General features: G+C 41.5%; 1 pseudogene; it reads left to right on the plus strand.

Annotated features, from left to right (window-relative positions):
* The window catches only part of LOC111961051 (SH3 and multiple ankyrin repeat domains protein 2-like), a 158160-nt pseudogene that overhangs the window by 56728 nt on the left and 90058 nt on the right, over positions 1–11374 (plus strand).

An 11374-nucleotide genomic window follows, 5' to 3' on the forward strand; every position in this document is an offset into this window, starting at 1 on the left:
CTAGCCTCAGTGCAGTGGGCAGCTGGGAGGAGGTGCTCTTGTTCTCCATGGTTTACAGTGTCCCAAAACGTTTTGGAGTTAGAGCTGTACTGTGTACCAGAGAATATATGAGGAGTAGAGCCTACTGTACTGTACTGTACTGTAGTGTAGTGTACTGTATACCAGAGAACATATGAGAGTAGAGCCTACTGTACTGTACTGTGCTGTGCTATACTGCACTGCACTGTACTGTACTGTACTGTACTGCGCTGTACAGTTTAACCAGAGAATATGAGAGTATAGCCTACTGTACTGTACTGTACTGTACTGTACTGTACTGTACTGTACTGTACTGTACTGTACTGTATACCAGAGAACATAATGAGAGTATAAGCCTATTGTACTGTACTGTACTGTACTGTATAACCAGAGAACATATGAGAGTATAGCCTACTGTAGTGTACTGTACTGTGCTGTCATGTATAACCAGGAACAAATGAGAGTATAGCCTACTGTACTGTACTGTACTGTATAAACCAGATAACATGAGAGATATAGCCTACTGTACTGTACTGTACTGTATGCTGTATAACCAGAGAACATATGAGAGTATAGCCTACTGTACTGTACTGTACTGTACTGTACTGTAACCAGAGAACATATGAGAGTATAGCCTACTGTACTGTACTGTACTGTATAACCAGATAACAATATGAGAGTATAGCCTACTGTACTGTACTGTACTGTACTGTACTGTACACTGTATAACCAGATAACATATGGAGTAGAGCCTACTGTACTGTACTGTATAACCAGAGAACAATATGAGAGTATAGCCTACTGTTACTGACTTTACTGTATAACCAGAAACATATGAGAGTATAGCCACTGTACTGTGCTTTGTACTGACTATGTACTGTACTGTACACAGAGAACATATGAGAGTACAGCCTACTGTACTGTGCTGTACTGTACTGTACTATACTGTACTGTACTGTACTGTACTGTACTGTACTGTACTGTACACCAGATAACATATGAGTGTAAGTCAGTCAGCAGCTACAGTCAAAGGCTACAGTCAATAGTAACCAGTCAAAAGGCTACCAGTCAATAGTCTACCAGTCAAAAGGCTTACAGTCAAAGCTACCAGTCAACAGGCTACAGTCAATAGTCACGTCCAAAGGCTACCATATGGTCTAACAGTCAAAGGCTACCAGTCAATAGTCTACCAGTCAAAAGACTACCAGTCAAAAGGCTACCAGTCAATGGTCTAACAGTCAAGGCTACCAGTCAAAGGCTACCAGTCAATAGTTCACCAGTCAAAGGCTACCAGTCAATGGTCTAACAGTCAAAGGCTACCAGTCAATAGTCTACCAGTCAAAAGGCTACCAGTCAAAATTTCTACCAGTCAAAGGCTACCAGTCAATGTCTAACAGATCAAAGGCTACCAGTCAATAGGCTACCAGTCCATAGGCTATACCGTCAGGCTACTTGTCAACAGGCTACCAGTCAAAGGCTACCAGTCAAAAGGCTACCAGTCAAAGGCTACCGTCAATAGTCTACCAGTCAATAGTCTACCAGTCAATAGTCTCCAGTCTTGTTACCAGTCAAAGGCTACCAGTCAATAGGCTACCAGTCAATAGGCACAGTCAATAGTCTACCAGTCAATGAGGCTACCAGTCAATAGGCTACCAGTCAAAAAGGCTACAGTCAAAGGCTACCAGTCAATAGGCTACCAGTCAAAAGGCTACCACGTCAAAGGCTACCAAGTCAATAGGCTACCAGTCAATAGCGTAGCACAGTCAATAGGCTATCAGTCAAAGGCTACCAGTCAATAGTCTACCAGTCAAAAGGCTACCAGTCAAAGGCTTACCAGTCAAAAGGCTACCAGTCAATAGGCTACAGTCAAAGGCTCCAGTCAAATAGGCTACCAGTCAATAGGGCTACCAGTCATTAGGCTACCAATCAGGCTACCAGTTAATAGTCACCAGTGCGGCAAGTCCTGCTGCTGGCTACTGGTAAGCTTTCTTGACTTGGACATMATTTTTTGCCAACAGATGGCTAACCTTTGTTTAACCAGCTAAACAGCTGCTCTTAGCAAAAATGTGTTTGTAGTTACTTTTCTAGCTAATTGGCTGTCAAAATAACGAAATACTATTTACTAAATCTATTCATTTTAAAATGTTGATTACTTCTCCTTGCCATTATCATTCACCTGATGATAAGACACGTTTCTTTGCTAACATTTGATGGGGGTCCCTGGGTCGCTGGTTTGCCAAAAAGGGGGTCCTTGGGCAAGAAAAGGTTGAAAACCCCTGATGTAGATCCATACATATCACCAATCTTTAATTAGCTATGCCTATGCTGTTGATGATAGGCCATCCAGATATCAGCATTAGTGGGAGAGTCAGGTGGAGAGGGGGTGGGACCTGYCATTGGGGGTTGGACATGTGACCGTTCCTCTCAATGCAGCATGGACCTACTCTATAGTATGATGCATTCCATAGGTACAGTCACAGTTTTGAGGGGTTATCGCTTTAAATTGTGTATTTGAGAGTCTGACACACATACTCAGGCCTTTTGGAAGAGGTATTCTTCAGAGGCCTTTTTATAGAACCTTCTCCTATGACAGTACGGTTGCTTTCTTTTCCAAAGCAGTGTCATCTCTCTCACACAGTGGCCAATCATCTCTGGGTTAAACCCTATATTGCTGTATACAAGCCTCTTATTCCTCCCTGGTATTTAGTAGGCAGCGGAGAAATAAACATCATCATTAATCATGCTTCAGCTGTGTGAGCCGAGCACTGCATCAAACGCAGGGGAATTCCACCAAGGCTCTTATTATAGCTTGAGTTGAATAGAAGTTCTCTCCTCCTCCGCCAGGCAGCCAGGCAGCCAGGCAGCCAGGCAGCCAGGCAGCCAGGCAGCCAGGCAGCCTGCTCTGAGCCTGTGAGACCAGCTAGTTAGGAGCTCTCATTGCATCTCCACTAAGGCTCAATTATGCTTATTAATACCTCAAGGTTAGAGACTACCTTTGGTTCTCTATTGAACCCAAATAAGCAGTGTGTGTGTGTGTGTGGGGGGGGGGGGTGGGGGGGTCATGTGCGAGAGAGAGAGCGAGAGAGAGAGAAATACCACTTATTCTATTATTCAACCAGCTTATTTTGGAGGAACAATAATGAAATGATGAAATGACAAATTATGTAATATTTCTCTGTGTTGAAACTTGTTCTAATCCCCCCTCTCTCCCTCCATCCCTCCTTCAGTGCCTTTCAAGGAGGCGCCGGCCCAACCCCGGCGCCAGCAGGCCCCACGGAGTACACTAGCTGCTCCACGGTCTATGCTCCTACGTTCCAACAGCGACAACAACCTGAACGTGAACAACCGGTCCACCCTGCCCTCGCCGAGCACTCTCCCCTTCGTAGCTTGTCACCCCGTCGGCCCAGCAGCAGCAGATGCCCAGCCCCAATGGAACAGTCAGAACCATGGGAGGGGGCTCCCCGCCCTCCCCGTTCACGCTCACCCTCCCTGGGCGCCTGGGGAGGAGACACCCAGACAGGTCCCCCAGCGCCAGCCCAGGTCAGTCACCAACCAGAATTTGAATTATACATTGACACATCTCTGGCGGGTATACATCTCTTGCGGTATACATCTCTTGCGGGTATACATATCTCTTGCGGGTATACATCTCTTGCGGGTATACATCTCTTGCGGGTATACATCTCTTGCGCGGGTATAACATCTCTTGCGGGTATACATCTCTTGTACATCTCTTGCGGGTGCCAAATCTGAAATCATGGAATTTTTATGAGGGTCCATAATGACATGATAATTCTTATGGGTGGCCCTGATTTGTTATGGACTGCCCAACTATTTTGAACCATGTACAACTTTAGGATACACTGATATAGGGTGTCACTTTCCTAAAAGTGCCTCAATACAGAACCTGCTATTAGGAGTATTTTGGCCCAAAAATCTGGCCCAAAAGTCCTGAAGTACATGGCAGCTTGGGGAAAGAATGGAAGATTTGTCACACTCGCTGAAAGTCTGATCGCGTCTTTCATGAAATGATGGATGGATGTGTAGTATGGATGTGTGTGATGGATGTGTGTGTATGGATGTGATGTGATGTGTATGGATGGATGTATGTATGGATTGTATGATGGATGTTATGTATGGATGTGGTTATGGATGTGGATGGATGTGTGTGATGGAGTGTGTGGATGGATGTGTATGAATGGATGTGTATGGATGGATTGTTGTATGGATGTGTATGGATGGATGTGTATGGATGTGTGTATGTATGGATGGTTGTATGGATGTTGGATGGATGTGGATGAATGGATGTGTATGTTGGATTGTTGGATGGATGTGTATGTATGGATGTGTATGGATGGATGTGTATGTATGGATGTGTATGGATGGATGTGTGGGATGGATTGTGTGGATGTTGACCCATGAGATGCTAGACGTGCTCAACGGTCGGTCCAATCAGTCTCTCTTAACCTTTTTACTGCAGTGGGCTAAATCAGGGTCACACAGAGTGTTTGTTGGTAGCCTTAAACAAATCTACTTTGAAACAAAAGTATACACCTCACACACAGGGTTATGGCTTTAAAAAAAGAAGACACTTGTTCCATGTCAGATGAAGTGTATTCAAGTTTGCATCCCAATATCACACTTTAAAACATCACGGAGACTGAAATAAAACAAAACCGTTGGACACCGGATTTTCGGCATATTTGGTTTATTAATTATGAAATTATGAAAAATATGAATAACGCTAGTATTTTGATTGCAGGAAAGGGATCTATGGTGTGGATGTTGGAGTGGACGTTTGTGTTTTGACAGTTGTCTGGAGGATTGAGAAGGAGGGTTTGTTGTGTTGGGATGAGTTGAGGTTGTGCACCCTAATCCCTAAATAGTGCACTACTTTTGACCAGGGCCCTGGTCAAAAGTAGTGCATGACTACTGTATATAGGGAATAGGGGACAAATTACAGCCCCCTCGGTTTATGTGTATGGATTCTGCACCTTCTTTGTGTTGTGTTAATATCTTTTAGAATAGTGCAACATCTGTCATTGTCAACCTAATGTACCACCATATTTGAGTAGAGATCCTTTTTGGTCCATGTTAACGACCATGGTCGCTGTAGTATGTAGTGGTTATACAGCTGTAGTACTGTAGTGGTTATACAGCTGTAGTACTGTAGTGGTTATACAGCTGTAGTACTGTAGTGGTTATACAGCTGTAGTACTGTAGTGGTTATACAGCTGTAGTACTGTAGTGGTTATACAGCTGTAGTACTGTAGTGGTTATACAGCTGTAGTACTGTAGCGGTTATACAGCTGTAGTACTGTAGTGGTTATACAGCTGTAGTACTGTACTGGTTATCAGCTGTAGTACTGTAGTGGTTTATACAGCTGTAGTACTGTAGCGGTTAAACACTGTAGTACTGTAGTGGTTATACAGCTGTAGTACTGTAGTACTGTAGTGGTTATCAGCTGTAGTATGTAGTGGTTATTCAAATGTCTGCTGCTAAACTGCTTTCTTCCTTTGTATTTAGAGAGAAAGTGTGTGTGTGTGTGTGTGTGTACTTGTGTTACCGTATATTCTTTCTCTATGTGTGTGTTGTGTGTGTGTGTGTGTGTTGTGTGTGTGTGTGTGTGTGTGTGTGTGTGTAGTGTGTGTGTGTGTGTGTGTGTGTGTGTGTGTGTGTGTGTGTGTGTGTGTGTGTGTGTGTGTGTGTTGTGAATCTCTTCACCATAGCAGGGGGTCTATGGAGAGCACAGCATGCTCAGTAAGTGGGCCATGCCATTACTCACTTCAACGTAAAAGGAAATTAATCTAAATTGAATCAAAAAAATGACAGAAAATCACACAAGTGATCTAATAAAAATGTGACCTTTTTCTCCCCTTTGCTTTCCCTTGTTCACCCTTGTTCAGCCATGTTCAGCCTTGTTCAAGGCTGTGTTCAGCCATATAATGAGTTGTTGTGATTGCCTCACATGCTCCTCTTAGTCGGGTGAGCAGGCTTACTGGTGTATGACTACATTATTACTGGCACCGTTACTGCTGCTGGCATACCATACATTATTACTGGCACCATTACTGCTTACTGGGTATGAATAGATTATTGCTGGCACCATTACTGCTTACTGGCGTATGAAACATTATTACTGGCACATTATGGTGTATGAATACATTATTACTGGAACTACGGTGTATGAATACATTATTACTGGAACCTTACTGGTGTATGAAAACATTATTACTGGCACCGTTACTGCTTACTGGTATGTAACATTATTACTGGCACCTTATTGTGTTATGAATACATTCTTACTGGCAACCGTTACTGCTTACTGGCGTATGAATACATTATTACTGGAACCTTACTGGTGTATGAATACATATTACTGCACCTTACTGGCATCTAGTACTTATTACTGGTACCATTACTGTTATGGCTATGATAGCATTATTACTGGCAGTTACTGGCGTATAATAATTATTACTGGCACCAGTTACTGGCGTATTAATACATTATTACTGGCACCGTTACTGCGTTTACATAGCATTTTACTGGCCCGTTACTGGCGTATTAATAGATTATTACTGCCACAGCTTAACTGGCGTATTAATACATTATTACTGGCACCGTTACTGGCGTATTAATACATTATTACTGGCACTGTTATGTTGGCATATAAATAATTATTTACTGGCACCGGTTACTGGCGTATAATACATTATTACTGGCACCGTTACTGGCGTATTAATACATTATTACTGGCACCAGTTACTGCGTATTAATACATTATTTACTGGCAACCGTTACTGGCGTATTAATACATTATTACTGGCACCGTTACTGGCGTATTAATACTTTCTGGCACCGTTACTGCGTATTAATACATATGGTGGCACCGTTACTGGCGTAATTATACATTATTACGGCACCGTTACTGGCGTATTAATACATTATTACTGGCACCGTTACTGGCGTATTAATACATTATTACTGGCACATTACTGCCGTATTAATACATTATTACTGGCACCGTTACTGCGCGTATTAATACATTATACTGGCACGTTACTGGCATATTAATACATTATTACTGGTACCATATTGCTTACTGGCGTATGAATACATTTATTACTGGCACTTACTGGGTATTAATAGCATTAATTACTGGCACCTTACTGGCGTATTGAATACATTATTACTGGCACCTTACTGGCGTATTAATACATTTTAACTGGCACTTACTGGGATTAATACATTTACTGGCACCTTACTGGCTATAATACATTATTACTGGACCTTACTGGCTATAATACATTATTACGTACCTTACTGCTTACTGGCGTATGAAACATTATTACTGGCACCGTTACTGGCGTATTAATAGATTATTACTGCAACCGTTACTGGCGTATTAATACATTATTACTGGCACCTTACTGGAGTATTATCACATTATTACTGGCACCGTTACTGGCGTATTAATACATTATTACTGGACCGTTATACTGGCGTATTAATACATTATTACTGGCACCGTTACTGGCGTATTAATACATTATTACTGGCACCTTACTGGCGTATTAATAGATTTTTACTGGCCACGTTACTGGCGTATTATACATATTACTGGACCGTTATGGCGTATTAATACATTATTACTGGCACCGTTACTGGCGTATTAATACATTATTACTGGCACCGTTAACTGGCGTATTAATACATTATTACTGGCACCGTTACTGGCGTATTAATAGATTATTACTGGCACTACTGTTACTGTATATACATTATTACTGGCACCGTTACTGGCGTATTAATACATTATACTGGCACGTTACTGGCGTATTAATACATTATTACTGGCACCGTTACTGCCGTATTAATACATTATTACTGGCACCGTTACTGGCGTATTAATACATTATTACTGGCACCGTTACTGGCGTATTAATACATATTACTGGCACGTTACTGGCGTATTAATACATTATTGTGGCACCTTACTGGCGTATTAATACATTATTACGGGCACCGTTACTGGCGTATTAATACATTATTACTGGCACCGTTACTGGGCGTATTAATACATTATTACTGGCACATTACTGCCGTATTAAATACATTATTACTGGCACCGTTACTGCGTATAATACATTAGTACTGGCACCGTTACTGGCATATTAATACATTATTATGGACCATTACTGCTTACTGGCGTATGAATACATTATTACTGGCACCGTTACTGGCGTATTAATAGATTATTACTGGCACCTTACTGGCGTTAATACATTATTACTGGCACCTTACTGCTAATTAATACATTATTACTGGCACCTTACTGGCGTATTAAATACATTATTACTGGCACCGTTACTGGCTATTAACATTATACTGCACCTCTGCTTATCATTATATGGCTACGTTATGCGTATATACATTATTACTGGCACCGTTACTGGCGTATTAATAATTATTACTGGCACCTTACTGGCGTATTAATACATTATTACTGGCACCGTTACTGGCGTATTAATACATTATTACTGGCACCTTGTTACTGCCGTATTAATACATTATTACTGGCACCGTTACTGGCGTATTAATACATTATACTGGCACCGTTACTGCGTATTAATACATTATTACTGGCACCGTTACTGGCGTATTAATACATTATACTGCACCGTTACTGGCGTTATTACTACATTAATACTGGCACCGTTACTGGCATATTAATACATTATTACTGGCACCGGTTACTGCGTATTAATACATTATTACTGGCACCGTTACTGGCGTATTAATACATTATTACTGGCACCGTTACTGGCGTATTAATACATTATTACTGGCACCTTACTGGCGTATTAATACATTATTACTGGCACCGTTACTGGCGTATTAATACATTATTACTGGCACCGTTACTGGCGTATTAATACATTATTACTGGCACCGTTACTGGCGTATTAATACATTATTACTGGCACCGTTACTGGCGTATTAATACATTATTACTGGCACCTTACTGCGTATTAAACAGTATTACTGCACCTTACTGGCGTATTAATACATTATTACTTGGCACCGTTACTGGCGTATTAATACATTATTACTGCACCGTTACTGGCGTATTAATACATTATTACTGGCACCGTTACTGGCGTATTAATACATTATTACTGCACCGTTACTGCGTATTAATACAGTATTACTGGCACCGTTACTGGCGTATTAATACATTATTACTGGCACCTTACTGGCGTATTAATACAGTATTACTCACCGTTACTGGCGTATTAATACAGTATTACTGGCACCGTTACTGGAAGTGGCAGCAGTTAAAATGGAACACTGCTATTTCCTCCCTAGTTTCAGGAGTGGTTGCTAAGGCCATTACTACAGTATGGTGCATATGTGTTTCAGCTACTAGCTAGCCTACTCCAAGTATATTAGATAATATCCTCTAACTGCAGACCAACAACTGTAGTGTATTTCATATGTGATGTGATAATTGTTGGTTGCTATTACAGTACTGCTGTCTGCATGGACAAACACGATTCAACCTTGCTCTCTCTATCAAGGCCATGGAAAATAAATGCTTATACTGTCTCAGAAATATACTTGATAATAGTCCTCCTCTCAAGGTTTACATACATAACTATCAAACAAAGTTTACAAGTATAGGCCATTTAGTCTATAGTTTTTTGTACCTATTTCCATGAAAAGCGGATATATCCTAAAAATAAGAAATTATTTTCCATGACAGTGAGTGTTACATATCCGCTCTGAGGAGGATGATGATGATGATGGACGCTCATATTTTCTTTACCTCAGCATGGCAGTAGATAAAAAAAWTACTCATTATGACAATACTCATTATGACAATGCTCATTATGACAATACTCAAACACAACCATTGGCTGCTGTGGAGGACCTATTTTCATCCTGTTCTTGTTTTACATAAATACAGTGCCTTGCAAAAGTATTCATCCCCCTTGCCAATCTTTCCTAATTTGTTGCATTACAACCTGTAATTTGAATTKATTTGGATTTCATGTAATTGACATACACAAAATTGTCCAAATTGGTGAAATTAAGTGAAAAAAAATACTTACAAAAAAATGCTAAAGAATAAAAAACTGAAAAGTGGTGCGTGCATATGTATTCACCCCCTCTGTAATGAAGCMCYTAAATAAGATCTGGTGCAACCAATTACCTTCAGAAGTCACACARTTAGTTAAATAAAGTCCACCTGTGTGTAATCTAAGTGTCACATGATCTGTCACATGATCTCAGTATATATACACCTGTTCTGAAAGGCCCCAGAGTCTGCAACACCACTAAGCAGGGGGCACCACCAAGCAAACAGCAMCATGAAGATCAAGGAGYTYTCAAAACAGGTCAGGGACAACGTTGTAGAGAAGTACAGATCAGGGTTGGGTTCTAAAAAATATCCGTAACTTTGAACATCCAACGGAGCACCAATAAATCTATTATTAAAAAAAGGAAAGAATATGGCACCACAACAAACCTGCCAAGAGAGGGCCGCCCACCAAAACTCACAGACCAGGCAAGGAGGGCATCAATCAGAGAGGCAACAAAGAGACCAAAGATAACCCTGAAGGAGCTGTAAAGCTCCACAGAGCTGGGCTTTAGGGAAGAGTGGCCAGAAAAAAGCCATTGCTTAAAGAAAAAAATAAGCAAACACGCTTTGTGTTCGCCAAAAGGCATGTGGGAGACTCCCCAAACATATGGAAGAAGGTACTCTGGTCAGATGAGTCTAAAATTGAGCTTTTTGGCCATCAAGGAAAACGCTATGTCTGGCGCAAACCCAACACCTCTCATCACCCAAAAAATACCATCCCCACAGTGAAGCATGGTGGTGGCAGCATCATGCTGTGGGGATGTTTTTCATCGGCAGGGACTGGGAAACTGGTCACAATTTAAGGAATGATGGATGGCACTAAATACAGGGAAAGTCTTGAGGGAAACTTGGTTCAATCTTCCAGAGATTTGAGTCTGGGATGGAGTTTCACCTTCCAACAGGACAATGAGGCCCAATGTAATCCACAGTTGGCACGCAAGAGGTCCTGGTATAAAAAGGTATAGAATATTGATCTAGAGGTTAATTTAGTGTGACAGTGGACAGCTTGACTTTTAAACAGGAAGGAGCAGTCTGTCTGTCTGTCAGTAAGCCAAGTGGCTCTGCCACCCTCACACACACACACACACACACACACATGCACGCACGCACACACACACACACACACACACACACACACACACACACACACACACCACACACCACACACACACACACACCACACCACACACACACACACACACACACACACA

The sequence above is a fragment of the Salvelinus sp. IW2-2015 genome, linkage group LG4q.1:29, assembly GCF_002910315.2.
Source record: "Salvelinus sp. IW2-2015 linkage group LG4q.1:29, ASM291031v2, whole genome shotgun sequence".
Lineage (NCBI taxonomy): Eukaryota > Metazoa > Chordata > Actinopteri > Salmoniformes > Salmonidae > Salvelinus > Salvelinus sp. IW2-2015.